Below are 23,752 nucleotides of genomic sequence, written 5' to 3'. Positions count from 1 at the left end.
ACATTTCTTTTATAATGAATTGAAATTGCAATAAATAATGCAGCTTCTTCTTGCTCTGAAATCATTCACCAAAATGGCCTTTGAAAGAAGCCCTTTTTTCAACCGACACCACTTTAATAGAAAATATTGTATAATCTACATATAAGAGGAAATTGACAGGTAGACTGAGTAAAATATAATGTATTAGGCAGTAAGAGTTTTTGGTCCTTTCTTAATTGTGTATTGTCAATGAAGAAGCATGAATTCCGAATCAGCAGAAAATGAGATGGTACAAATTTCAGGACTTAAAGAGATAAAATATAATGCTGAGATGTCAAAAGCTTGAAATATCAATTCATGATAAAACTCTACATATTGATTATCAATATATGTAATGATAATAATAAATGATTGTCAGTAAATGTAAGGTTGGTATCCTTCCAAATTGTTTTAATGTGATTTGAAGATTAGAGTAAGCAGAGCCTGGATAGCTCAGTCGGTAGAGCATCAGACTTTTAATCTGAGGGTCCAGGGTTCAAATCCCTGTTCAGGCGGGGTGCTATGTTTAAGAAGAAGTACTCTTTTAGTTTCTATTGCATGATGAACAAGATATTACATTGACAGAATTGCAAAACCTTCTTAAATGGAGTTTTTTAAATTGTCAAGATTTTATCCGTCAGAGGCCTTTTGAGTAGACTTATCCAACTGTATCATGTAGTTTGGCATGTTGAATATCTTTTTCCCCATGCAATGCTCAACATGTAACCATGATTATAGTATCCTATCAACTTTGTAAAGTTGATCATCAGTTGCTTGCTCATTATTTTATTTCAGAATTTCTGAAAAGTTTCTTGGTGCAGGTTGGCTCTGTGGCGCAATGGATAGCGCATTGGACTTCTAGGAAAATGTTAAAAAAGGCATTCAAAGGCTGTGGGTTCGAATCCCACCAGAGTCAATATTATTGCTCAATTTCTTTCATAACGAATTGAAATAGCAATAAACAATGCAGCTTCAGCTTCACCCAAAATCATTTACCAAAATAGCCTTTGAAAGAAGGCCTGTTTTAAACAAAGAGTGCTTGAATAGAAAACATTGTATAATCAATATGCAAGAGGAAATTGTCAGGTGTACTGATGAAAATATAATTTACTAGATAGTAGGAGTTTCGGCCCTTTCTCAATTGTATACTGTCACTGAAGAAGCATGAATTCTAAGTCAGCAGAAAATGAGATAGTACATATTTCAGGACTTAAAATAGATGACATTTAATGCTGAGGTTTCAAAAGTTTGAAATATCAGTTCACTATCAAACGCTACATAATGCTTGTCAATATATGCAATCATATTCATAAATGTAGTGTCGGTTGGTATCCTTCCACATAGTTTTAAGATGATTTGAAGAGGAAAGTTAGTAGACCTTGGATAGTTCAGTGAGTGGCACAGCAGACTTTTAATATGAGTGTCCAGGTTTGAAGTTCCTGTTCAGGCAGTGTGTTACGTTTAAGAAGATGCACTCTTTAAGTTTCCACTGCTTGATGAATAAGATATTACATTAAGGGAATTGCAAAACCTTCTTATATGGAGTTGTTAAACTCCTTGCTGTTTTATCTGTGCTATGCCTTTTGAGTCGACTTAACACTTAACCAACTGCATTGTATGGTTTGACATGTTGAATATCATTTTTGCTATTCAATGCTCAACATAAATCCAGGATCATAGATTCCTAACAACTTTATAAAGTTGATGAGCAGCTGCTAGCTCATTATTTTATTTGATCATTTCTGTCCGACATCCTAAAAAGATTGGCTCTGTGGCACAATGGATACTGCTTTGGCTTTCAAGAGTAATGTAAAGAAGGAAGTCAAAAGTTGTGGTTTTGAATCCCACCAGAGGCAATGTTGTCCTACATTTCTTTTATAATGAATTGAAATTGCAATAAATAATGCAGCTTCTTCTTGCTCTGAAATCATTCACCAAAATGGCCTTTGAAAGAAGCCCTTTTTTCAACCGACACCACTTTAATAGAAAATATTGTATAATCTACATATAAGAGGAAATTGACAGGTAGACTGAGTAAAATATAATGTATTAGGCAGTAAGAGTTTTTGGTCCTTTCTTAATTGTGTATTGTCAATGAAGAAGCATGAATTCCGAATCAGCAGAAAATGAGATGGTACAAATTTCAGGACTTAAAGAGATAAAATATAATGCTGAGATGTCAAAAGCTTGAAATATCAATTCATGATAAAACTCTACATATTGATTATCAATATATGTAATGATAATAATAAATGATTGTCAGTAAATGTAAGGTTGGTATCCTTCCAAATTGTTTTAATGTGATTTGAAGATTAGAGTAAGCAGAGCCTGGATAGCTCAGTCGGTAGAGCATCAGACTTTTAATCTGAGGGTCCAGGGTTCAAGTCCCTGTTCAGGCGGGGTGCTATGTTTAAGAAGAAGTACTCTTTTAGTTTCTATTGCATGATGAACAAGATATTACATTGACAGAATTGCAAAACCTTCTTAAATGGAGTTTTTTAAATTGTCAAGATTTTATCCGTCAGAGGCCTTTTGAGTAGACTTATCCAACTGTATCATGTAGTTTGGCATGTTGAATATCTTTTTCCCCATGCAATGCTCAACATGTAACCATGATTATAGTATCCTATCAACTTTGTAAAGTTGATCATCAGTTGCTTGCTCATTATTTTATTTCAGAATTTCTGAAAAGTTTCTTGGTGCAGGTTGGCTCTGTGGCGCAATGGATAGCGCATTGGACTTCTAGAAAATTGTTAAAAAAGGCATTCAAAGGCTGTGGGTTCGAATCCCACCAGAGTCAATATTATTGCTCAATTTCTTTCATAACGAATTGAAATAGCAATAAACAATGCAGCTTCAGCTTCACCCAAAATCATTTACCAAAATAGCCTTTGAAAGAAGGCCTGTTTTAAACAAAGAGTGCTTGAATAGAAAACATTGTATAATCAATATGCAAGAGGAAATTGTCAGGTGTACTGATGAAAATATAATTTACTAGATAGTAGGAGTTTCGGCCCTTTCTCAATTGTATACTGTCACTGAAGAAGCATGAATTCTAAGTCAGCAGAAAATGAGATAGTACATATTTCAGGACTTAAAATAGATGACATTTAATGCTGAGGTTTCAAAAGTTTGAAATATCAGTTCACTATCAAACGCTACATAATGCTTGTCAATATATGCAATCATATTCATAAATGTAGTGTCGGTTGGTATCCTTCCACATAGTTTTAAGATGATTTGAAGAGGAAAGTTAGTAGACCTTGGATAGTTCAGTGAGTGGCACAGCAGACTTTTAATATGAGTGTCCAGGTTTGAAGTTCCTGTTCAGGCAGTGTGTTACGTTTAAGAAGATGCACTCTTTAAGTTTCCACTGCTTGATGAATAAGATATTACATTAAGGGAATTGCAAAACCTTCTTATATGGAGTTGTTAAACTCCTTGCTGTTTTATCTGTGCTATGCCTTTTGAGTCGACTTAACACTTAACCAACTGCATTGTATGGTTTGACATGTTGAATATCATTTTTGCTATTCAATGCTCAACATAAATCCAGGATCATAGATTCCTAACAACTTTATAAAGTTGATGAGCAGCTGCTAGCTCATTATTTTATTTGATCATTTCTGTCCGACATCCTAAAAAGATTGGCTCTGTGGCACAATGGATACTGCTTTGGCTTTCAAGAGTAATGTAAAGAAGGCAGTCAAAAGTTGTGGTTTTGAATCCCACCAGAGGCAATGTTGTCCTACATTTCTTTTATAATGAATTGAAATTGCAATAAATAATGCAGCTTCTTCTTGCTCTGAAATCATTCACCAAAATGGCCTTTGAAAGAAGCCCTTTTTTCAACCGACACCACTTTAATAGAAAATATTGTATAATCTACATATAAGAGGAAATTGACAGGTAGACTGAGTAAAATATAATGTATTAGGCAGTAAGAGTTTTTGGTCCTTTCTTAATTGTGTATTGTCAATGAAGAAGCATGAATTCCGAATCAGCAGAAAATGAGATGGTACAAATTTCAGGACTTAAAGAGATAAAATATAATGCTGAGATGTCAAAAGCTTGAAATATCAATTCATGATAAAACTCTACATATTGATTATCAATATATGTAATGATAATAATAAATGATTGTCAGTAAATGTAAGGTTGGTATCCTTCCAAATTGTTTTAATGTGATTTGAAGATTAGAGTAAGCAGAGCCTGGATAGCTCAGTCGGTAGAGCATCAGACTTTTAATCTGAGGGTCCAGGGTTCAAGTCCCTGTTCAGGCGGGGTGCTATGTTTAAGAAGAAGTACTCTTTTAGTTTCTATTGCATGATGAACAAGATATTACATTGACAGAATTGCAAAACCTTCTTAAATGGAGTTTTTTAAATTGTCAAGATTTTATCCGTCAGAGGCCTTTTGAGTAGACTTATCCAACTGTATCATGTAGTTTGGCATGTTGAATATCTTTTTCCCCATGCAATGCTCAACATGTAACCATGATTATAGTATCCTATCAACTTTGTAAAGTTGATCATCAGTTGCTTGCTCATTATTTTATTTCAGAATTTCTGAAAAGTTTCTTGGTGCAGGTTGGCTCTGTGGCGCAATGGATAGCGCATTGGACTTCTAGGAAAATGTTAAAAAAGGCATTCAAAGGCTGTGGGTTCGAATCCCACCAGAGTCAATATTATTGCTCAATTTCTTTCATAACGAATTGAAATAGCAATAAACAATGCAGCTTCAGCTTCACCCAAAATCATTTACCAAAATAGCCTTTGAAAGAAGGCCTGTTTTAAACAAAGAGTGCTTGAATAGAAAACATTGTATAATCAATATGCAAGAGGAAATTGTCAGGTGTACTGATGAAAATATAATTTACTAGATAGTAGGAGTTTCGGCCCTTTCTCAATTGTATACTGTCACTGAAGAAGCATGAATTCTAAGTCAGCAGAAAATGAGATAGTACATATTTCAGGACTTAAAATAGATGACATTTAATGCTGAGGTTTCAAAAGTTTGAAATATCAGTTCACTATCAAACGCTACATAATGCTTGTCAATATATGCAATCATATTCATAAATGTAGTGTCGGTTGGTATCCTTCCACATAGTTTTAAGATGATTTGAAGAGGAAAGTTAGTAGACCTTGGATAGTTCAGTGAGTGGCACAGCAGACTTTTAATATGAGTGTCCAGGTTTGAAGTTCCTGTTCAGGCAGTGTGTTACGTTTAAGAAGATGCACTCTTTAAGTTTCCACTGCTTGATGAATAAGATATTACATTAAGGGAATTGCAAAACCTTCTTATATGGAGTTGTTAAACTCCTTGCTGTTTTATCTGTGCTATGCCTTTTGAGTCGACTTAACACTTAACCAACTGCATTGTATGGTTTGACATGTTGAATATCATTTTTGCTATTCAATGCTCAACATAAATCCAGGATCATAGATTCCTAACAACTTTATAAAGTTGATGAGCAGCTGCTAGCTCATTATTTTATTTGATCATTTCTGTCCGACATCCTAAAAAGATTGGCTCTGTGGCACATTGGATACTGCTTTGGCTTTCAAGAGTAATGTAAAGAAGGCAGTCAAAAGTTGTGGTTTTGAATCCCACCAGAGGCAATGTTGTCCTACATTTCTTTTATAATGAATTGAAATTGCAATAAATAATGCAGCTTCTTCTTGCTCTGAAATCATTCACCAAAATGGCCTTTGAAAGAAGCCCTTTTTTCAACCGACACCACTTTAATAGAAAATATTGTATAATCTACATATAAGAGGAAATTGACAGGTAGACTGAGTAAAATATAATGTATTAGGCAGTAAGAGTTTTTGGTCCTTTCTTAATTGTGTATTGTCAATGAAGAAGCATGAATTCCGAATCAGCAGAAAATGAGATGGTACAAATTTCAGGACTTAAAGAGATAAAATATAATGCTGAGATGTCAAAAGCTTGAAATATCAATTCATGATAAAACTCTACATATTGATTATCAATATATGTAATGATAATAATAAATGATTGTCAGTAAATGTAAGGTTGGTATCCTTCCAAATTGTTTTAATGTGATTTGAAGATTAGAGTAAGCAGAGCCTGGATAGCTCAGTCGGTAGAGCATCAGACTTTTAATCTGAGGGTCCAGGGTTCAAGTCCCTGTTCAGGCGGGGTGCTATGTTTAAGAAGAAGTACTCTTTTAGTTTCTATTGCATGATGAACAAGATATTACATTGACAGAATTGCAAAACCTTCTTAAATGGAGTTTTTTAAATTGTCAAGATTTTATCCGTCAGAGGCCTTTTGAGTAGACTTATCCAACTGTATCATGTAGTTTGGCATGTTGAATATCTTTTTCCCCATGCAATGCTCAACATGTAACCATGATTATAGTATCCTATCAACTTTGTAAAGTTGATCATCAGTTGCTTGCTCATTATTTTATTTCAGAATTTCTGAAAAGTTTCTTGGTGCAGGTTGGCTCTGTGGCGCAATGGATAGCGCATTGGACTTCTAGGAAAATGTTAAAAAAGGCATTCAAAGGCTGTGGGTTCGAATCCCACCAGAGTCAATATTATTGCTCAATTTCTTTCATAACGAATTGAAATAGCAATAAACAATGCAGCTTCAGCTTCACCCAAAATCATTTACCAAAATAGCCTTTGAAAGAAGGCCTGTTTTAAACAAAGAGTGCTTGAATAGAAAACATTGTATAATCAATATGCAAGAGGAAATTGTCAGGTGTACTGATGAAAATATAATTTACTAGATAGTAGGAGTTTCGGCCCTTTCTCAATTGTATACTGTCACTGAAGAAGCATGAATTCTAAGTCAGCAGAAAATGAGATAGTACATATTTCAGGACTTAAAATAGATGACATTTAATGCTGAGGTTTCAAAAGTTTGAAATATCAGTTCACTATCAAACGCTACATAATGCTTGTCAATATATGCAATCATATTCATAAATGTAGTGTCGGTTGGTATCCTTCCACATAGTTTTAAGATGATTTGAAGAGGAAAGTTAGTAGACCTTGGATAGTTCAGTGAGTGGCACAGCAGACTTTTAATATGAGTGTCCAGGTTTGAAGTTCCTGTTCAGGCAGTGTGTTACGTTTAAGAAGATGCACTCTTTAAGTTTCCACTGCTTGATGAATAAGATATTACATTAAGGGAATTGCAAAACCTTCTTATATGGAGTTGTTAAACTCCTTGCTGTTTTATCTGTGCTATGCCTTTTGAGTCGACTTAACACTTAACCAACTGCATTGTATGGTTTGACATGTTGAATATCATTTTTGCTATTCAATGCTCAACATAAATCCAGGATCATAGATTCCTAACAACTTTATAAAGTTGATGAGCAGCTGCTAGCTCATTATTTTATTTGATCATTTCTGTCCGACATCCTAAAAAGATTGGCTCTGTGGCACAATGGATACTGCTTTGGCTTTCAAGAGTAATGTAAAGAAGGAAGTCAAAAGTTGTGGTTTTGAATCCCACCAGAGGCAATGTTGTCCTACATTTCTTTTATAATGAATTGAAATTGCAATAAATAATGCAGCTTCTTCTTGCTCTGAAATCATTCACCAAAATGGCCTTTGAAAGAAGCCCTTTTTTCAACCGACACCACTTTAATAGAAAATATTGTATAATCTACATATAAGAGGAAATTGACAGGTAGACTGAGTAAAATATAATGTATTAGGCAGTAAGAGTTTTTGGTCCTTTCTTAATTGTGTATTGTCAATGAAGAAGCATGAATTCCGAATCAGCAGAAAATGAGATGGTACAAATTTCAGGACTTAAAGAGATAAAATATAATGCTGAGATGTCAAAAGCTTGAAATATCAATTCATGATAAAACTCTACATATTGATTATCAATATATGTAATGATAATAATAAATGATTGTCAGTAAATGTAAGGTTGGTATCCTTCCAAATTGTTTTAATGTGATTTGAAGATTAGAGTAAGCAGAGCCTGGATAGCTCAGTCGGTAGAGCATCAGACTTTTAATCTGAGGGTCCAGGGTTCAAGTCCCTGTTCAGGCGGGGTGCTATGTTTAAGAAGAAGTACTCTTTTAGTTTCTATTGCATGATGAACAAGATATTACATTGACAGAATTGCAAAACCTTCTTAAATGGAGTTTTTTAAATTGTCAAGATTTTATCCGTCAGAGGCCTTTTGAGTAGACTTATCCAACTGTATCATGTAGTTTGGCATGTTGAATATCTTTTTCCCCATGCAATGCTCAACATGTAACCATGATTATAGTATCCTATCAACTTTGTAAAGTTGATCATCAGTTGCTTGCTCATTATTTTATTTCAGAATTTCTGAAAAGTTTCTTGGTGCAGGTTGGCTCTGTGGCGCAATGGATAGCGCATTGGACTTCTAGAAAATTGTTAAAAAAGGCATTCAAAGGCTGTGGGTTCGAATCCCACCAGAGTCAATATTATTGCTCAATTTCTTTCATAACGAATTGAAATAGCAATAAACAATGCAGCTTCAGCTTCACCCAAAATCATTTACCAAAATAGCCTTTGAAAGAAGGCCTGTTTTAAACAAAGAGTGCTTGAATAGAAAACATTGTATAATCAATATGCAAGAGGAAATTGTCAGGTGTACTGATGAAAATATAATTTACTAGATAGTAGGAGTTTCGGCCCTTTCTCAATTGTATACTGTCACTGAAGAAGCATGAATTCTAAGTCAGCAGAAAATGAGATAGTACATATTTCAGGACTTAAAATAGATGACATTTAATGCTGAGGTTTCAAAAGTTTGAAATATCAGTTCACTATCAAACGCTACATAATGCTTGTCAATATATGCAATCATATTCATAAATGTAGTGTCGGTTGGTATCCTTCCACATAGTTTTAAGATGATTTGAAGAGGAAAGTTAGTAGACCTTGGATAGTTCAGTGAGTGGCACAGCAGACTTTTAATATGAGTGTCCAGGTTTGAAGTTCCTGTTCAGGCAGTGTGTTACGTTTAAGAAGATGCACTCTTTAAGTTTCCACTGCTTGATGAATAAGATATTACATTAAGGGAATTGCAAAACCTTCTTATATGGAGTTGTTAAACTCCTTGCTGTTTTATCTGTGCTATGCCTTTTGAGTCGACTTAACACTTAACCAACTGCATTGTATGGTTTGACATGTTGAATATCATTTTTGCTATTCAATGCTCAACATAAATCCAGGATCATAGATTCCTAACAACTTTATAAAGTTGATGAGCAGCTGCTAGCTCATTATTTTATTTGATCATTTCTGTCCGACATCCTAAAAAGATTGGCTCTGTGGCACAATGGATACTGCTTTGGCTTTCAAGAGTAATGTAAAGAAGGCAGTCAAAAGTTGTGGTTTTGAATCCCACCAGAGGCAATGTTGTCCTACATTTCTTTTATAATGAATTGAAATTGCAATAAATAATGCAGCTTCTTCTTGCTCTGAAATCATTCACCAAAATGGCCTTTGAAAGAAGCCCTTTTTTCAACCGACACCACTTGAATAGAAAATATTGTATAATCTACATATAAGAGGAAATTGACAGGTAGACTGAGTAAAATATAATGTATTAGGCAGTAAGAGTTTTTGGTCCTTTCTTAATTGTGTATTGTCAATGAAGAAGCATGAATTCCGAATCAGCAGAAAATGAGATGGTACAAATTTCAGGACTTAAAGAGATAAAATATAATGCTGAGATGTCAAAAGCTTGAAATATCAATTCATGATAAAACTCTACATATTGATTATCAATATATGTAATGATAATAATAAATGATTGTCAGTAAATGTAAGGTTGGTATCCTTCCAAATTGTTTTAATGTGATTTGAAGATTAGAGTAAGCAGAGCCTGGATAGCTCAGTCGGTAGAGCATCAGACTTTTAATCTGAGGGTCCAGGGTTCAAGTCCCTGTTCAGGCGGGGTGCTATGTTTAAGAAGAAGTACTCTTTTAGTTTCTATTGCATGATGAACAAGATATTACATTGACAGAATTGCAAAACCTTCTTAAATGGAGTTTTTTAAATTGTCAAGATTTTATCCGTCAGAGGCCTTTTGAGTAGACTTATCCAACTGTATCATGTAGTTTGGCATGTTGAATATCTTTTTCCCCATGCAATGCTCAACATGTAACCATGATTATAGTATCCTATCAACTTTGTAAAGTTGATCATCAGTTGCTTGCTCATTATTTTATTTCAGAATTTCTGAAAAGTTTCTTGGTGCAGGTTGGCTCTGTGGCGCAATGGATAGCGCATTGGACTTCTAGGAAAATGTTAAAAAAGGCATTCAAAGGCTGTGGGTTCGAATCCCACCAGAGTCAATATTATTGCTCAATTTCTTTCATAACGAATTGAAATAGCAATAAACAATGCAGCTTCAGCTTCACCCAAAATCATTTACCAAAATAGCCTTTGAAAGAAGGCCTGTTTTAAACAAAGAGTGCTTGAATAGAAAACATTGTATAATCAATATGCAAGAGGAAATTGTCAGGTGTACTGATGAAAATATAATTTACTAGATAGTAGGAGTTTCGGCCCTTTCTCAATTGTATACTGTCACTGAAGAAGCATGAATTCTAAGTCAGCAGAAAATGAGATAGTACATATTTCAGGACTTAAAATAGATGACATTTAATGCTGAGGTTTCAAAAGTTTGAAATATCAGTTCACTATCAAACGCTACATAATGCTTGTCAATATATGCAATCATATTCATAAATGTAGTGTCGGTTGGTATCCTTCCACATAGTTTTAAGATGATTTGAAGAGGAAAGTTAGTAGACCTTGGATAGTTCAGTGAGTGGCACAGCAGACTTTTAATATGAGTGTCCAGGTTTGAAGTTCCTGTTCAGGCAGTGTGTTACGTTTAAGAAGATGCACTCTTTAAGTTTCCACTGCTTGATGAATAAGATATTACATTAAGGGAATTGCAAAACCTTCTTATATGGAGTTGTTAAACTCCTTGCTGTTTTATCTGTGCTATGCCTTTTGAGTCGACTTAACACTTAACCAACTGCATTGTATGGTTTGACATGTTGAATATCATTTTTGCTATTCAATGCTCAACATAAATCCAGGATCATAGATTCCTAACAACTTTATAAAGTTGATGAGCAGCTGCTAGCTCATTATTTTATTTGATCATTTCTGTCCGACATCCTAAAAAGATTGGCTCTGTGGCACATTGGATACTGCTTTGGCTTTCAAGAGTAATGTAAAGAAGGCAGTCAAAAGTTGTGGTTTTGAATCCCACCAGAGGCAATGTTGTCCTACATTTCTTTTATAATGAATTGAAATTGCAATAAATAATGCAGCTTCTTCTTGCTCTGAAATCATTCACCAAAATGGCCTTTGAAAGAAGCCCTTTTTTCAACCGACACCACTTTAATAGAAAATATTGTATAATCTACATATAAGAGGAAATTGACAGGTAGACTGAGTAAAATATAATGTATTAGGCAGTAAGAGTTTTTGGTCCTTTCTTAATTGTGTATTGTCAATGAAGAAGCATGAATTCCGAATCAGCAGAAAATGAGATGGTACAAATTTCAGGACTTAAAGAGATAAAATATAATGCTGAGATGTCAAAAGCTTGAAATATCAATTCATGATAAAACTCTACATATTGATTATCAATATATGTAATGATAATAATAAATGATTGTCAGTAAATGTAAGGTTGGTATCCTTCCAAATTGTTTTAATGTGATTTGAAGATTAGAGTAAGCAGAGCCTGGATAGCTCAGTCGGTAGAGCATCAGACTTTTAATCTGAGGGTCCAGGGTTCAAGTCCCTGTTCAGGCGGGGTGCTATGTTTAAGAAGAAGTACTCTTTTAGTTTCTATTGCATGATGAACAAGATATTACATTGACAGAATTGCAAAACCTTCTTAAATGGAGTTTTTTAAATTGTCAAGATTTTATCCGTCAGAGGCCTTTTGAGTAGACTTATCCAACTGTATCATGTAGTTTGGCATGTTGAATATCTTTTTCCCCATGCAATGCTCAACATGTAACCATGATTATAGTATCCTATCAACTTTGTAAAGTTGATCATCAGTTGCTTGCTCATTATTTTATTTCAGAATTTCTGAAAAGTTTCTTGGTGCAGGTTGGCTCTGTGGCGCAATGGATAGCGCATTGGACTTCTAGGAAAATGTTAAAAAAGGCATTCAAAGGCTGTGGGTTCGAATCCCACCAGAGTCAATATTATTGCTCAATTTCTTTCATAACGAATTGAAATAGCAATAAACAATGCAGCTTCAGCTTCACCCAAAATCATTTACCAAAATAGCCTTTGAAAGAAGGCCTGTTTTAAACAAAGAGTGCTTGAATAGAAAACATTGTATAATCAATATGCAAGAGGAAATTGTCAGGTGTACTGATGAAAATATAATTTACTAGATAGTAGGAGTTTCGGCCCTTTCTCAATTGTATACTGTCACTGAAGAAGCATGAATTCTAAGTCAGCAGAAAATGAGATAGTACATATTTCAGGACTTAAAATAGATGACATTTAATGCTGAGGTTTCAAAAGTTTGAAATATCAGTTCACTATCAAACGCTACATAATGCTTGTCAATATATGCAATCATATTCATAAATGTAGTGTCGGTTGGTATCCTTCCACATTGTTTTAAGATGAATTGAAGATGAAAGTTAGTAGACACTGGATAGTTCAGTGAGTGGCACAGCAGACTTTTAATATGAGTGTCCAGGTTTGAAGTTCCTGTTCAGGCAGTGTGTTATGTTTAAGAAGATGCACTCTTGAAGTTTCCACTGCTTGATGAATAAGATATTACATTAAGGGAATTGCAAAACCTTCTTATATGGAGTTGTTAAACTCCTTGCTGTTTTATCTGTGCTATGCCTTTTGAGTCGACTTAACACTTAACCAACTGCATTGTATGGTTTGACATGTTGAATATCATTTTTGCTATTCAATGCTCAACATAAATCCAGGATCATAGATTCCTACCAACTTTATAAAGTTGATGAGCAGCTGCTAGCTCATTATTTTATTTGATCATTTCTGTCCGACCTCCTAAAAAGATTGGCTCTGTGGCACAATGGATACTGCTTTGGCTTTCAAGAGTAATGTAAAGAAGGCAGTCAAAAGTTGTGGTTTTGAATCCCACCAGAGGCAATGTTGTCCTACATTTCTTTTATAATGAATTGAAATTGCAATAAATAATGCAGCTTCTTCTTGCTCTGAAATCATTCACCAAAATGGCCTTTGAAAGAAGGCCTATTTTCAACCGACACCACTTGAATAGAAAATATTGTATAATCTACATATAAGAGGAAATTGACAGGTAGACTGAGTAAAATATAATGTATTAGGCAGTAAGAGTTTTTGGTCCTTTCTTAATTGTGTATTGTCAATGAAGAAGCATGAATTCCGAATCAGCAGAAAATGAGATGGTACAAATTTCAGGACTTAAAGAGATAAAATATAATGCTGAGATGTCAAAAGCTTGAAATATCAATTCATGATAAAACTCTACATATTGATTATCAATATATGTAATGATAATAATAAATGATTGTCAGTAAATGTAAGGTTGGTATCCTTCCAAATTGTTTTAATGTGATTTGAAGATTAGAGTAAGCAGAGCCTGGATAGCTCAGTCGGTAGAGCATCAGACTTTTAATCTGAGGGTCCAGGGTTCAAGTCCCTGTTCAGGCGGGGTGCTATGTTTAAGAAGAAGTACTCTTTTAGTTTCTATTGCATGATGAACAAGATATTACATTGACAGAATTGCAAAACCTTCTTAAATGGAGTTTTTTAAATTGTCAAGATTTTATCCGTCAGAGGCCTTTTGAGTAGACTTATCCAACTGTATCATGTAGTTTGGCATGTTGAATATCTTTTTCCCCATGCAATGCTCAACATGTAACCATGATTATAGTATCCTATCAACTTTGTAAAGTTGATCATCAGTTGCTTGCTCATTATTTTATTTCAGAATTTCTGAAAAGTTTCTTGGTGCAGGTTGGCTCTGTGGCGCAATGGATAGCGCATTGGACTTCTAGAAAATTGTTAAAAAAGGCATTCAAAGGCTGTGGGTTCGAATCCCACCAGAGTCAATATTATTGCTCAATTTCTTTCATAACGAATTGAAATAGCAATAAACAATGCAGCTTCAGCTTCACCCAAAATCATTTACCAAAATAGCCTTTGAAAGAAGGCCTGTTTTAAACAAAGAGTGCTTGAATAGAAAACATTGTATAATCAATATGCAAGAGGAAATTGTCAGGTGTACTGATGAAAATATAATTTACTAGATAGTAGGAGTTTCGGCCCTTTCTCAATTGTATACTGTCACTGAAGAAGCATGAATTCTAAGTCAGCAGAAAATGAGATAGTACATATTTCAGGACTTAAAATAGATGACATTTAATGCTGAGGTTTCAAAAGTTTGAAATATCAGTTCACTATCAAACGCTACATAATGCTTGTCAATATATGCAATCATATTCATAAATGTAGTGTCGGTTGGTATCCTTCCACATAGTTTTAAGATGATTTGAAGAGGAAAGTTAGTAGACCTTGGATAGTTCAGTGAGTGGCACAGCAGACTTTTAATATGAGTGTCCAGGTTTGAAGTTCCTGTTCAGGCAGTGTGTTACGTTTAAGAAGATGCACTCTTTAAGTTTCCACTGCTTGATGAATAAGATATTACATTAAGGGAATTGCAAAACCTTCTTATATGGAGTTGTTAAACTCCTTGCTGTTTTATCTGTGCTATGCCTTTTGAGTCGACTTAACACTTAACCAACTGCATTGTATGGTTTGACATGTTGAATATCATTTTTGCTATTCAATGCTCAACATAAATCCAGGATCATAGATTCCTAACAACTTTATAAAGTTGATGAGCAGCTGCTAGCTCATTATTTTATTTGATCATTTCTGTCCGACATCCTAAAAAGATTGGCTCTGTGGCACATTGGATACTGCTTTGGCTTTCAAGAGTAATGTAAAGAAGGCAGTCAAAAGTTGTGGTTTTGAATCCCACCAGAGGCAATGTTGTCCTACATTTCTTTTATAATGAATTGAAATTGCAATAAATAATGCAGCTTCTTCTTGCTCTGAAATCATTCACCAAAATGGCCTTTGAAAGAAGCCCTTTTTTCAACCGACACCACTTTAATAGAAAATATTGTATAATCTACATATAAGAGGAAATTGACAGGTAGACTGAGTAAAATATAATGTATTAGGCAGTAAGAGTTTTTGGTCCTTTCTTAATTGTGTATTGTCAATGAAGAAGCATGAATTCCGAATCAGCAGAAAATGAGATGGTACAAATTTCAGGACTTAAAGAGATAAAATATAATGCTGAGATGTCAAAAGCTTGAAATATCAATTCATGATAAAACTCTACATATTGATTATCAATATATGTAATGATAATAATAAATGATTGTCAGTAAATGTAAGGTTGGTATCCTTCCAAATTGTTTTAATGTGATTTGAAGATTAGAGTAAGCAGAGCCTGGATAGCTCAGTCGGTAGAGCATCAGACTTTTAATCTGAGGGTCCAGGGTTCAAGTCCCTGTTCAGGCGGGGTGCTATGTTTAAGAAGAAGTACTCTTTTAGTTTCTATTGCATGATGAACAAGATATTACATTGACAGAATTGCAAAACCTTCTTAAATGGAGTTTTTTAAATTGTCAAGATTTTATCCGTCAGAGGCCTTTTGAGTAGACTTATCCAACTGTATCATGTAGTTTGGCATGTTGAATATCTTTTTCCCCATGCAATGCTCAACATGTAACCATGATTATAGTATCCTATCAACTTTGTAAAGTTGATCATCAGTTGCTTGCTCATTATTTTATTTCAGAATTTCTGAAAAGTTTCTTGGTGCAGGTTGGCTCTGTGGCGCAATGGATAGCGCATTGGACTTCTAGGAAAATGTTAAAAAAGGCATTCAAAGGCTGTGGGTTCGAATCCCACCAGAGTCAATATTATTGCTCAATTTCTTTCATAACGAATTGAAATAGCAATAAACAATGCAGCTTCAGCTTCACCCAAAATCATTTACCAAAATAGCCTTTGAAAGAAGGCCTGTTTTAAACAAAGAGTGCTTGAATAGAAAACATTGTATAATCAATATGCAAGAGGAAATTGTCAGGTGTACTGATGAAAATATAATTTACTAGATAGTAGGAGTTTCGGCCCTTTCTCAATTGTATACTGTCACTGAAGAAGCATGAATTCTAAGTCAGCAGAAAATGAGATAGTACATATTTCAGGACTTAAAATAGATGACATTTAATGCTGAGGTTTCAAAAGTTTGAAATATCAGTTCACTATCAAACGCTACATAATGCTTGTCAATATATGCAATCATATTCATAAATGTAGTGTCGGTTGGTATCCTTCCACATAGTTTTAAGATGATTTGAAGAGGAAAGTTAGTAGACCTTGGATAGTTCAGTGAGTGGCACAGCAGACTTTTAATATGAGTGTCCAGGTTTGAAGTTCCTGTTCAGGCAGTGTGTTACGTTTAAGAAGATGCACTCTTTAAGTTTCCACTGCTTGATGAATAAGATATTACATTAAGGGAATTGCAAAACCTTCTTATATGGAGTTGTTAAACTCCTTGCTGTTTTATCTGTGCTATGCCTTTTGAGTCGACTTAACACTTAACCAACTGCATTGTATGGTTTGACATGTTGAATATCATTTTTGCTATTCAATGCTCAACATAAATCCAGGATCATAGATTCCTAACAACTTTATAAAGTTGATGAGCAGCTGCTAGCTCATTATTTTATTTGATCATTTCTGTCCGACATCCTAAAAAGATTGGCTCTGTGGCACAATGGATACTGCTTTGGCTTTCAAGAGTAATGTAAAGAAGGCAGTCAAAAGTTGTGGTTTTGAATCCCACCAGAGGCAATGTTGTCCTACATTTCTTTTATAATGAATTGAAATTGCAATAAATAATGCAGCTTCTTCTTGCTCTGAAATCATTCACCAAAATGGCCTTTGAAAGAAGCCCTTTTTTCAACCGACACCACTTTAATAGAAAATATTGTATAATCTACATATAAGAGGAAATTGACAGGTAGACTGAGTAAAATATAATGTATTAGGCAGTAAGAGTTTTTGGTCCTTTCTTAATTGTGTATTGTCAATGAAGAAGCATGAATTCCGAATCAGCAGAAAATGAGATGGTACAAATTTCAGGACTTAAAGAGATAAAATATAATGCTGAGATGTCAAAAGCTTGAAATATCAATTCATGATAAAACTCTACATATTGATTATCAATATATGTAATGATAATAATAAATGATTGTCAGTAAATGTAAGGTTGGTATCCTTCCAAATTGTTTTAATGTGATTTGAAGATTAGAGTAAGCAGAGCCTGGATAGCTCAGTCGGTAGAGCATCAGACTTTTAATCTGAGGGTCCAGGGTTCAAGTCCCTGTTCAGGCGGGGTGCTATGTTTAAGAAGAAGTACTCTTTTAGTTTCTATTGCATGATGAACAAGATATTACATTGACAGAATTGCAAAACCTTCTTAAATGGAGTTTTTTAAATTGTCAAGATTTTATCCGTCAGAGGCCTTTTGAGTAGACTTATCCAACTGTATCATGTAGTTTGGCATGTTGAATATCTTTTTCCCCATGCAATGCTCAACATGTAACCATGATTATAGTATCCTATCAACTTTGTAAAGTTGATCATCAGTTGCTTGCTCATTATTTTATTTCAGAATTTCTGAAAAGTTTCTTGGTGCAGGTTGGCTCTGTGGCGCAATGGATAGCGCATTGGACTTCTAGGAAAATGTTAAAAAAGGCATTCAAAGGCTGTGGGTTCGAATCCCACCAGAGTCAATATTATTGCTCAATTTCTTTCATAACGAATTGAAATAGCAATAAACAATGCAGCTTCAGCTTCACCCAAAATCATTTACCAAAATAGCCTTTGAAAGAAGGCCTGTTTTAAACAAAGAGTGCTTGAATAGAAAACATTGTATAATCAATATGCAAGAGGAAATTGTCAGGTGTACTGATGAAAATATAATTTACTAGATAGTAGGAGTTTCGGCCCTTTCTCAATTGTATACTGTCACTGAAGAAGCATGAATTCTAAGTCAGCAGAAAATGAGATAGTACATATTTCAGGACTTAAAATAGATGACATTTAATGCTGAGGTTTCAAAAGTTTGAAATATCAGTTCACTATCAAACGCTACATAATGCTTGTCAATATATGCAATCATATTCATAAATGTAGTGTCGGTTGGTATCCTTCCACATAGTTTTAAGATGATTTGAAGAGGAAAGTTAGTAGACCTTGGATAGTTCAGTGAGTGGCACAGCAGACTTTTAATATGAGTGTCCAGGTTTGAAGTTCCTGTTCAGGCAGTGTGTTACGTTTAAGAAGATGCACTCTTTAAGTTTCCACTGCTTGATGAATAAGATATTACATTAAGGGAATTGCAAAACCTTCTTATATGGAGTTGTTAAACTCCTTGCTGTTTTATCTGTGCTATGCCTTTTGAGTCGACTTAACACTTAACCAACTGCATTGTATGGTTTGACATGTTGAATATCATTTTTGCTATTCAATGCTCAACATAAATCCAGGATCATAGATTCCTAACAACTTTATAAAGTTGATGAGCAGCTGCTAGCTCATTATTTTATTTGATCATTTCTGTCCGACATCCTAAAAAGATTGGCTCTGTGGCACAATGGATACTGCTTTGGCTTTCAAGAGTAATGTAAAGAAGGCAGTCAAAAGTTGTGGTTTTGAATCCCACCAGAGGCAATGTTGTCCTACATTTCTTTTATAATGAATTGAAATTGCAATAAATAATGCAGCTTCTTCTTGCTCTGAAATCATTCACCAAAATGGCCTTTGAAAGAAGCCCTTTTTTCAACCGACACCACTTTAATAGAAAATATTGTATAATCTACATATAAGAGGAAATTGACAGGTAGACTGAGTAAAATATAATGTATTAGGCAGTAAGAGTTTTTGGTCCTTTCTTAATTGTGTATTGTCAATGAAGAAGCATGAATTCCGAATCAGCAGAAAATGAGATGGTACAAATTTCAGGACTTAAAGAGATAAAATATAATGCTGAGATGTCAAAAGCTTGAAATATCAATTCATGATAAAACTCTACATATTGATTATCAATATATGTAATGATAATAATAAATGATTGTCAGTAAATGTAAGGTTGGTATCCTTCCAAATTGTTTTAATGTGATTTGAAGATTAGAGTAAGCAGAGCCTGGATAGCTCAGTCGGTAGAGCATCAGACTTTTAATCTGAGGGTCCAGGGTTCAAGTCCCTGTTCAGGCGGGGTGCTATGTTTAAGAAGAAGTACTCTTTTAGTTTCTATTGCATGATGAACAAGATATTACATTGACAGAATTGCAAAACCTTCTTAAATGGAGTTTTTTAAATTGTCAAGATTTTATCCGTCAGAGGCCTTTTGAGTAGACTTATCCAACTGTATCATGTAGTTTGGCATGTTGAATATCTTTTTCCCCATGCAATGCTCAACATGTAACCATGATTATAGTATCCTATCAACTTTGTAAAGTTGATCATCAGTTGCTTGCTCATTATTTTATTTCAGAATTTCTGAAAAGTTTCTTGGTGCAGGTTGGCTCTGTGGCGCAATGGATAGCGCATTGGACTTCTAGGAAAATGTTAAAAAAGGCATTCAAAGGCTGTGGGTTCGAATCCCACCAGAGTCAATATTATTGCTCAATTTCTTTCATAACGAATTGAAATAGCAATAAACAATGCAGCTTCAGCTTCACCCAAAATCATTTACCAAAATAGCCTTTGAAAGAAGGCCTGTTTTAAACAAAGAGTGCTTGAATAGAAAACATTGTATAATCAATATGCAAGAGGAAATTGTCAGGTGTACTGATGAAAATATAATTTACTAGATAGTAGGAGTTTCGGCCCTTTCTCAATTGTATACTGTCACTGAAGAAGCATGAATTCTAAGTCAGCAGAAAATGAGATAGTACATATTTCAGGACTTAAAATAGATGACATTTAATGCTGAGGTTTCAAAAGTTTGAAATATCAGTTCACTATCAAACGCTACATAATGCTTGTCAATATATGCAATCATATTCATAAATGTAGTGTCGGTTGGTATCCTTCCACATAGTTTTAAGATGATTTGAAGAGGAAAGTTAGTAGACCTTGGATAGTTCAGTGAGTGGCACAGCAGACTTTTAATATGAGTGTCCAGGTTTGAAGTTCCTGTTCAGGCAGTGTGTTACGTTTAAGAAGATGCACTCTTTAAGTTTCCACTGCTTGATGAATAAGATATTACATTAAGGGAATTGCAAAACCTTCTTATATGGAGTTGTTAAACTCCTTGCTGTTTTATCTGTGCTATGCCTTTTGAGTCGACTTAACACTTAACCAACTGCATTGTATGGTTTGACATGTTGAATATCATTTTTGCTATTCAATGCTCAACATAAATCCAGGATCATAGATTCCTAACAACTTTATAAAGTTGATGAGCAGCTGCTAGCTCATTATTTTATTTGATCATTTCTGTCCGACATCCTAAAAAGATTGGCTCTGTGGCACATTGGATACTGCTTTGGCTTTCAAGAGTAATGTAAAGAAGGCAGTCAAAAGTTGTGGTTTTGAATCCCACCAGAGGCAATGTTGTCCTACATTTCTTTTATAATGAATTGAAATTGCAATAAATAATGCAGCTTCTTCTTGCTCTGAAATCATTCACCAAAATGGCCTTTGAAAGAAGCCCTTTTTTCAACCGACACCACTTTAATAGAAAATATTGTATAATCTACATATAAGAGGAAATTGACAGGTAGACTGAGTAAAATATAATGTATTAGGCAGTAAGAGTTTTTGGTCCTTTCTTAATTGTGTATTGTCAATGAAGAAGCATGAATTCCGAATCAGCAGAAAATGAGATGGTACAAATTTCAGGACTTAAAGAGATAAAATATAATGCTGAGATGTCAAAAGCTTGAAATATCAATTCATGATAAAACTCTACATATTGATTATCAATATATGTAATGATAATAATAAATGATTGTCAGTAAATGTAAGGTTGGTATCCTTCCAAATTGTTTTAATGTGATTTGAAGATTAGAGTAAGCAGAGCCTGGATAGCTCAGTCGGTAGAGCATCAGACTTTTAATCTGAGGGTCCAGGGTTCAAGTCCCTGTTCAGGCGGGGTGCTATGTTTAAGAAGAAGTACTCTTTTAGTTTCTATTGCATGATGAACAAGATATTACATTGACAGAATTGCAAAACCTTCTTAAATGGAGTTTTTTAAATTGTCAAGATTTTATCCGTCAGAGGCCTTTTGAGTAGACTTATCCAACTGTATCATGTAGTTTGGCATGTTGAATATCTTTTTCCCCATGCAATGCTCAACATGTAACCATGATTATAGTATCCTATCAACTTTGTAAAGTTGATCATCAGTTGCTTGCTCATTATTTTATTTCAGAATTTCTGAAAAGTTTCTTGGTGCAGGTTGGCTCTGTGGCGCAATGGATAGCGCATTGGACTTCTAGGAAAATGTTAAAAAAGGCATTCAAAGGCTGTGGGTTCGAATCCCACCAGAGTCAATATTATTGCTCAATTTCTTTCATAACGAATTGAAATAGCAATAAACAATGCAGCTTCAGCTTCACCCAAAATCATTTACCAAAATAGCCTTTGAAAGAAGGCCTGTTTTAAACAAAGAGTGCTTGAATAGAAAACATTGTATAATCAATATGCAAGAGGAAATTGTCAGGTGTACTGATGAAAATATAATTTACTAGATAGTAGGAGTTTCGGCCCTTTCTCAATTGTATACTGTCACTGAAGAAGCATGAATTCTAAGTCAGCAGAAAATGAGATAGTACATATTTCAGGACTTAAAATAGATGACATTTAATGCTGAGGTTTCAAAAGTTTGAAATATCAGTTCACTATCAAACGCTACATAATGCTTGTCAATATATGCAATCATATTCATAAATGTAGTGTCGGTTGGTATCCTTCCACATAGTTTTAAGATGATTTGAAGAGGAAAGTTAGTAGACCTTGGATAGTTCAGTGAGTGGCACAGCAGACTTTTAATATGAGTGTCCAGGTTTGAAGTTCCTGTTCAGGCAGTGTGTTACGTTTAAGAAGATGCACTCTTTAAGTTTCCACTGCTTGATGAATAAGATATTACATTAAGGGAATTGCAAAACCTTCTTATATGGAGTTGTTAAACTCCTTGCTGTTTTATCTGTGCTATGCCTTTTGAGTCGACTTAACACTTAACCAACTGCATTGTATGGTTTGACATGTTGAATATCATTTTTGCTATTCAATGCTCAACATAAATCCAGGATCATAGATTCCTAACAACTTTATAAAGTTGATGAGCAGCTGCTAGCTCATTATTTTATTTGATCATTTCTGTCCGACATCCTAAAAAGATTGGCTCTGTGGCACAATGGATACTGCTTTGGCTTTCAAGAGTAATGTAAAGAAGGCAGTCAAAAGTTGTGGTTTTGAATCCCACCAGAGGCAATGTTGTCCTACATTTCTTTTATAATGAATTGAAATTGCAATAAATAATGCAGCTTCTTCTTGCTCTGAAATCATTCACCAAAATGGCCTTTGAAAGAAGCCCTTTTTTCAACCGACACCACTTTAATAGAAAATATTGTATAATCTACATATAAGAGGAAATTGACAGGTAGACTGAGTAAAATATAATGTATTAGGCAGTAAGAGTTTTTGGTCCTTTCTTAATTGTGTATTGTCAATGAAGAAGCATGAATTCCGAATCAGCAGAAAATGAGATGGTACAAATTTCAGGACTTAAAGAGATAAAATATAATGCTGAGATGTCAAAAGCTTGAAATATCAATTCATGATAAAACTCTACATATTGATTATCAATATATGTAATGATAATAATAAATGATTGTCAGTAAATGTAAGGTTGGTATCCTTCCAAATTGTTTTAATGTGATTTGAAGATTAGAGTAAGCAGAGCCTGGATAGCTCAGTCGGTAGAGCATCAGACTTTTAATCTGAGGGTCCAGGGTTCAAGTCCCTGTTCAGGCGGGGTGCTATGTTTAAGAAGAAGTACTCTTTTAGTTTCTATTGCATGATGAACAAGATATTACATTGACAGAATTGCAAAACCTTCTTAAATGGAGTTTTTTAAATTGTCAAGATTTTATCCGTCAGAGGCCTTTTGAGTAGACTTATCCAACTGTATCATGTAGTTTGGCATGTTGAATATCTTTTTCCCCATGCAATGCTCAACATGTAACCATGATTATAGTATCCTATCAACTTTGTAAAGTTGATCATCAGTTGCTTGCTCATTATTTTATTTCAGAATTTCTGAAAAGTTTCTTGGTGCAGGTTGGCTCTGTGGCGCAATGGATAGCGCATTGGACTTCTAGGAAAATGTTAAAAAAGGCATTCAAAGGCTGTGGGTTCGAATCCCACCAGAGTCAATATTATTGCTCAATTTCTTTCATAACGAATTGAAATAGCAATAAACAATGCAGCTTCAGCTTCACCCAAAATCATTTACCAAAATAGCCTTTGAAAGAAGGCCTGTTTTAAACAAAGAGTGCTTGAATAGAAAACATTGTATAATCAATATGCAAGAGGAAATTGTCAGGTGTACTGATGAAAATATAATTTACTAGATAGTAGGAGTT

At 34.4% G+C, this 23,752-nt stretch overlaps 26 non-coding genes across 26 annotated transcripts; all 26 read left to right on the top strand.

Moving 5' to 3' along the window:
• Positions 1-460: 460 nt before the first annotated feature.
• On the top strand, positions 461-533 carry TRNAK-UUU (transfer RNA lysine (anticodon UUU)). Its single transcript has one exon. It is a non-coding gene; the product is annotated as a tRNA-Lys (tRNA).
• A 309-nt stretch (positions 534-842) lies between these two features.
• On the top strand, positions 843-934 carry TRNAR-UCU (transfer RNA arginine (anticodon UCU)). Its single transcript is given in 2 exon segments — positions 843-879; positions 899-934. It is a non-coding gene; the product is annotated as a tRNA-Arg (tRNA).
• Positions 935-2,344: 1,410 nt separating this feature from the next.
• TRNAK-UUU (transfer RNA lysine (anticodon UUU)) lies at positions 2,345-2,417 on the top strand. Its single transcript has one exon. It is a non-coding gene; the product is annotated as a tRNA-Lys (tRNA).
• Positions 2,418-2,726: 309 nt separating this feature from the next.
• Positions 2,727-2,818, top strand: TRNAR-UCU (transfer RNA arginine (anticodon UCU)). The gene is given in 2 exon segments: positions 2,727-2,763; positions 2,783-2,818. It is a non-coding gene; the product is annotated as a tRNA-Arg (tRNA).
• A 1,410-nt stretch (positions 2,819-4,228) lies between these two features.
• On the top strand, positions 4,229-4,301 carry TRNAK-UUU (transfer RNA lysine (anticodon UUU)). Its single transcript has one exon. It is a non-coding gene; the product is annotated as a tRNA-Lys (tRNA).
• Positions 4,302-4,610: 309 nt separating this feature from the next.
• TRNAR-UCU (transfer RNA arginine (anticodon UCU)) lies at positions 4,611-4,702 on the top strand. The gene is given in 2 exon segments: positions 4,611-4,647; positions 4,667-4,702. It is a non-coding gene; the product is annotated as a tRNA-Arg (tRNA).
• Positions 4,703-6,112: 1,410 nt separating this feature from the next.
• TRNAK-UUU (transfer RNA lysine (anticodon UUU)) lies at positions 6,113-6,185 on the top strand. The gene has a single exon. It is a non-coding gene; the product is annotated as a tRNA-Lys (tRNA).
• Positions 6,186-6,494: 309 nt separating this feature from the next.
• On the top strand, positions 6,495-6,586 carry TRNAR-UCU (transfer RNA arginine (anticodon UCU)). Its single transcript is given in 2 exon segments — positions 6,495-6,531; positions 6,551-6,586. It is a non-coding gene; the product is annotated as a tRNA-Arg (tRNA).
• A 1,410-nt stretch (positions 6,587-7,996) lies between these two features.
• Positions 7,997-8,069, top strand: TRNAK-UUU (transfer RNA lysine (anticodon UUU)). Its single transcript has one exon. It is a non-coding gene; the product is annotated as a tRNA-Lys (tRNA).
• Positions 8,070-8,378: 309 nt separating this feature from the next.
• TRNAR-UCU (transfer RNA arginine (anticodon UCU)) lies at positions 8,379-8,470 on the top strand. The gene is given in 2 exon segments: positions 8,379-8,415; positions 8,435-8,470. It is a non-coding gene; the product is annotated as a tRNA-Arg (tRNA).
• A 1,410-nt stretch (positions 8,471-9,880) lies between these two features.
• On the top strand, positions 9,881-9,953 carry TRNAK-UUU (transfer RNA lysine (anticodon UUU)). Its single transcript has one exon. It is a non-coding gene; the product is annotated as a tRNA-Lys (tRNA).
• A 309-nt stretch (positions 9,954-10,262) lies between these two features.
• TRNAR-UCU (transfer RNA arginine (anticodon UCU)) lies at positions 10,263-10,354 on the top strand. The gene is given in 2 exon segments: positions 10,263-10,299; positions 10,319-10,354. It is a non-coding gene; the product is annotated as a tRNA-Arg (tRNA).
• Positions 10,355-11,764: 1,410 nt separating this feature from the next.
• Positions 11,765-11,837, top strand: TRNAK-UUU (transfer RNA lysine (anticodon UUU)). The gene has a single exon. It is a non-coding gene; the product is annotated as a tRNA-Lys (tRNA).
• Positions 11,838-12,146: 309 nt separating this feature from the next.
• Positions 12,147-12,238, top strand: TRNAR-UCU (transfer RNA arginine (anticodon UCU)). Its single transcript is given in 2 exon segments — positions 12,147-12,183; positions 12,203-12,238. It is a non-coding gene; the product is annotated as a tRNA-Arg (tRNA).
• A 1,410-nt stretch (positions 12,239-13,648) lies between these two features.
• TRNAK-UUU (transfer RNA lysine (anticodon UUU)) lies at positions 13,649-13,721 on the top strand. Its single transcript has one exon. It is a non-coding gene; the product is annotated as a tRNA-Lys (tRNA).
• A 309-nt stretch (positions 13,722-14,030) lies between these two features.
• On the top strand, positions 14,031-14,122 carry TRNAR-UCU (transfer RNA arginine (anticodon UCU)). Its single transcript is given in 2 exon segments — positions 14,031-14,067; positions 14,087-14,122. It is a non-coding gene; the product is annotated as a tRNA-Arg (tRNA).
• A 1,410-nt stretch (positions 14,123-15,532) lies between these two features.
• Positions 15,533-15,605, top strand: TRNAK-UUU (transfer RNA lysine (anticodon UUU)). Its single transcript has one exon. It is a non-coding gene; the product is annotated as a tRNA-Lys (tRNA).
• Positions 15,606-15,914: 309 nt separating this feature from the next.
• Positions 15,915-16,006, top strand: TRNAR-UCU (transfer RNA arginine (anticodon UCU)). The gene is given in 2 exon segments: positions 15,915-15,951; positions 15,971-16,006. It is a non-coding gene; the product is annotated as a tRNA-Arg (tRNA).
• Positions 16,007-17,416: 1,410 nt separating this feature from the next.
• On the top strand, positions 17,417-17,489 carry TRNAK-UUU (transfer RNA lysine (anticodon UUU)). Its single transcript has one exon. It is a non-coding gene; the product is annotated as a tRNA-Lys (tRNA).
• A 309-nt stretch (positions 17,490-17,798) lies between these two features.
• On the top strand, positions 17,799-17,890 carry TRNAR-UCU (transfer RNA arginine (anticodon UCU)). The gene is given in 2 exon segments: positions 17,799-17,835; positions 17,855-17,890. It is a non-coding gene; the product is annotated as a tRNA-Arg (tRNA).
• A 1,410-nt stretch (positions 17,891-19,300) lies between these two features.
• On the top strand, positions 19,301-19,373 carry TRNAK-UUU (transfer RNA lysine (anticodon UUU)). The gene has a single exon. It is a non-coding gene; the product is annotated as a tRNA-Lys (tRNA).
• A 309-nt stretch (positions 19,374-19,682) lies between these two features.
• On the top strand, positions 19,683-19,774 carry TRNAR-UCU (transfer RNA arginine (anticodon UCU)). Its single transcript is given in 2 exon segments — positions 19,683-19,719; positions 19,739-19,774. It is a non-coding gene; the product is annotated as a tRNA-Arg (tRNA).
• A 1,410-nt stretch (positions 19,775-21,184) lies between these two features.
• On the top strand, positions 21,185-21,257 carry TRNAK-UUU (transfer RNA lysine (anticodon UUU)). Its single transcript has one exon. It is a non-coding gene; the product is annotated as a tRNA-Lys (tRNA).
• A 309-nt stretch (positions 21,258-21,566) lies between these two features.
• Positions 21,567-21,658, top strand: TRNAR-UCU (transfer RNA arginine (anticodon UCU)). The gene is given in 2 exon segments: positions 21,567-21,603; positions 21,623-21,658. It is a non-coding gene; the product is annotated as a tRNA-Arg (tRNA).
• Positions 21,659-23,068: 1,410 nt separating this feature from the next.
• TRNAK-UUU (transfer RNA lysine (anticodon UUU)) lies at positions 23,069-23,141 on the top strand. The gene has a single exon. It is a non-coding gene; the product is annotated as a tRNA-Lys (tRNA).
• A 309-nt stretch (positions 23,142-23,450) lies between these two features.
• Positions 23,451-23,542, top strand: TRNAR-UCU (transfer RNA arginine (anticodon UCU)). Its single transcript is given in 2 exon segments — positions 23,451-23,487; positions 23,507-23,542. It is a non-coding gene; the product is annotated as a tRNA-Arg (tRNA).
• Positions 23,543-23,752: the final 210 nt, after the last annotated feature.

The sequence above is a fragment of the Pleurodeles waltl genome, chromosome 4_2 (genome assembly GCF_031143425.1).
Source record: "Pleurodeles waltl isolate 20211129_DDA chromosome 4_2, aPleWal1.hap1.20221129, whole genome shotgun sequence".
Lineage (NCBI taxonomy): Eukaryota > Metazoa > Chordata > Amphibia > Caudata > Salamandridae > Pleurodeles > Pleurodeles waltl.
The sequence above is the reverse complement of the archived record's forward strand: the minus strand, read 5'-3'. Positions and strand labels throughout refer to the sequence as shown.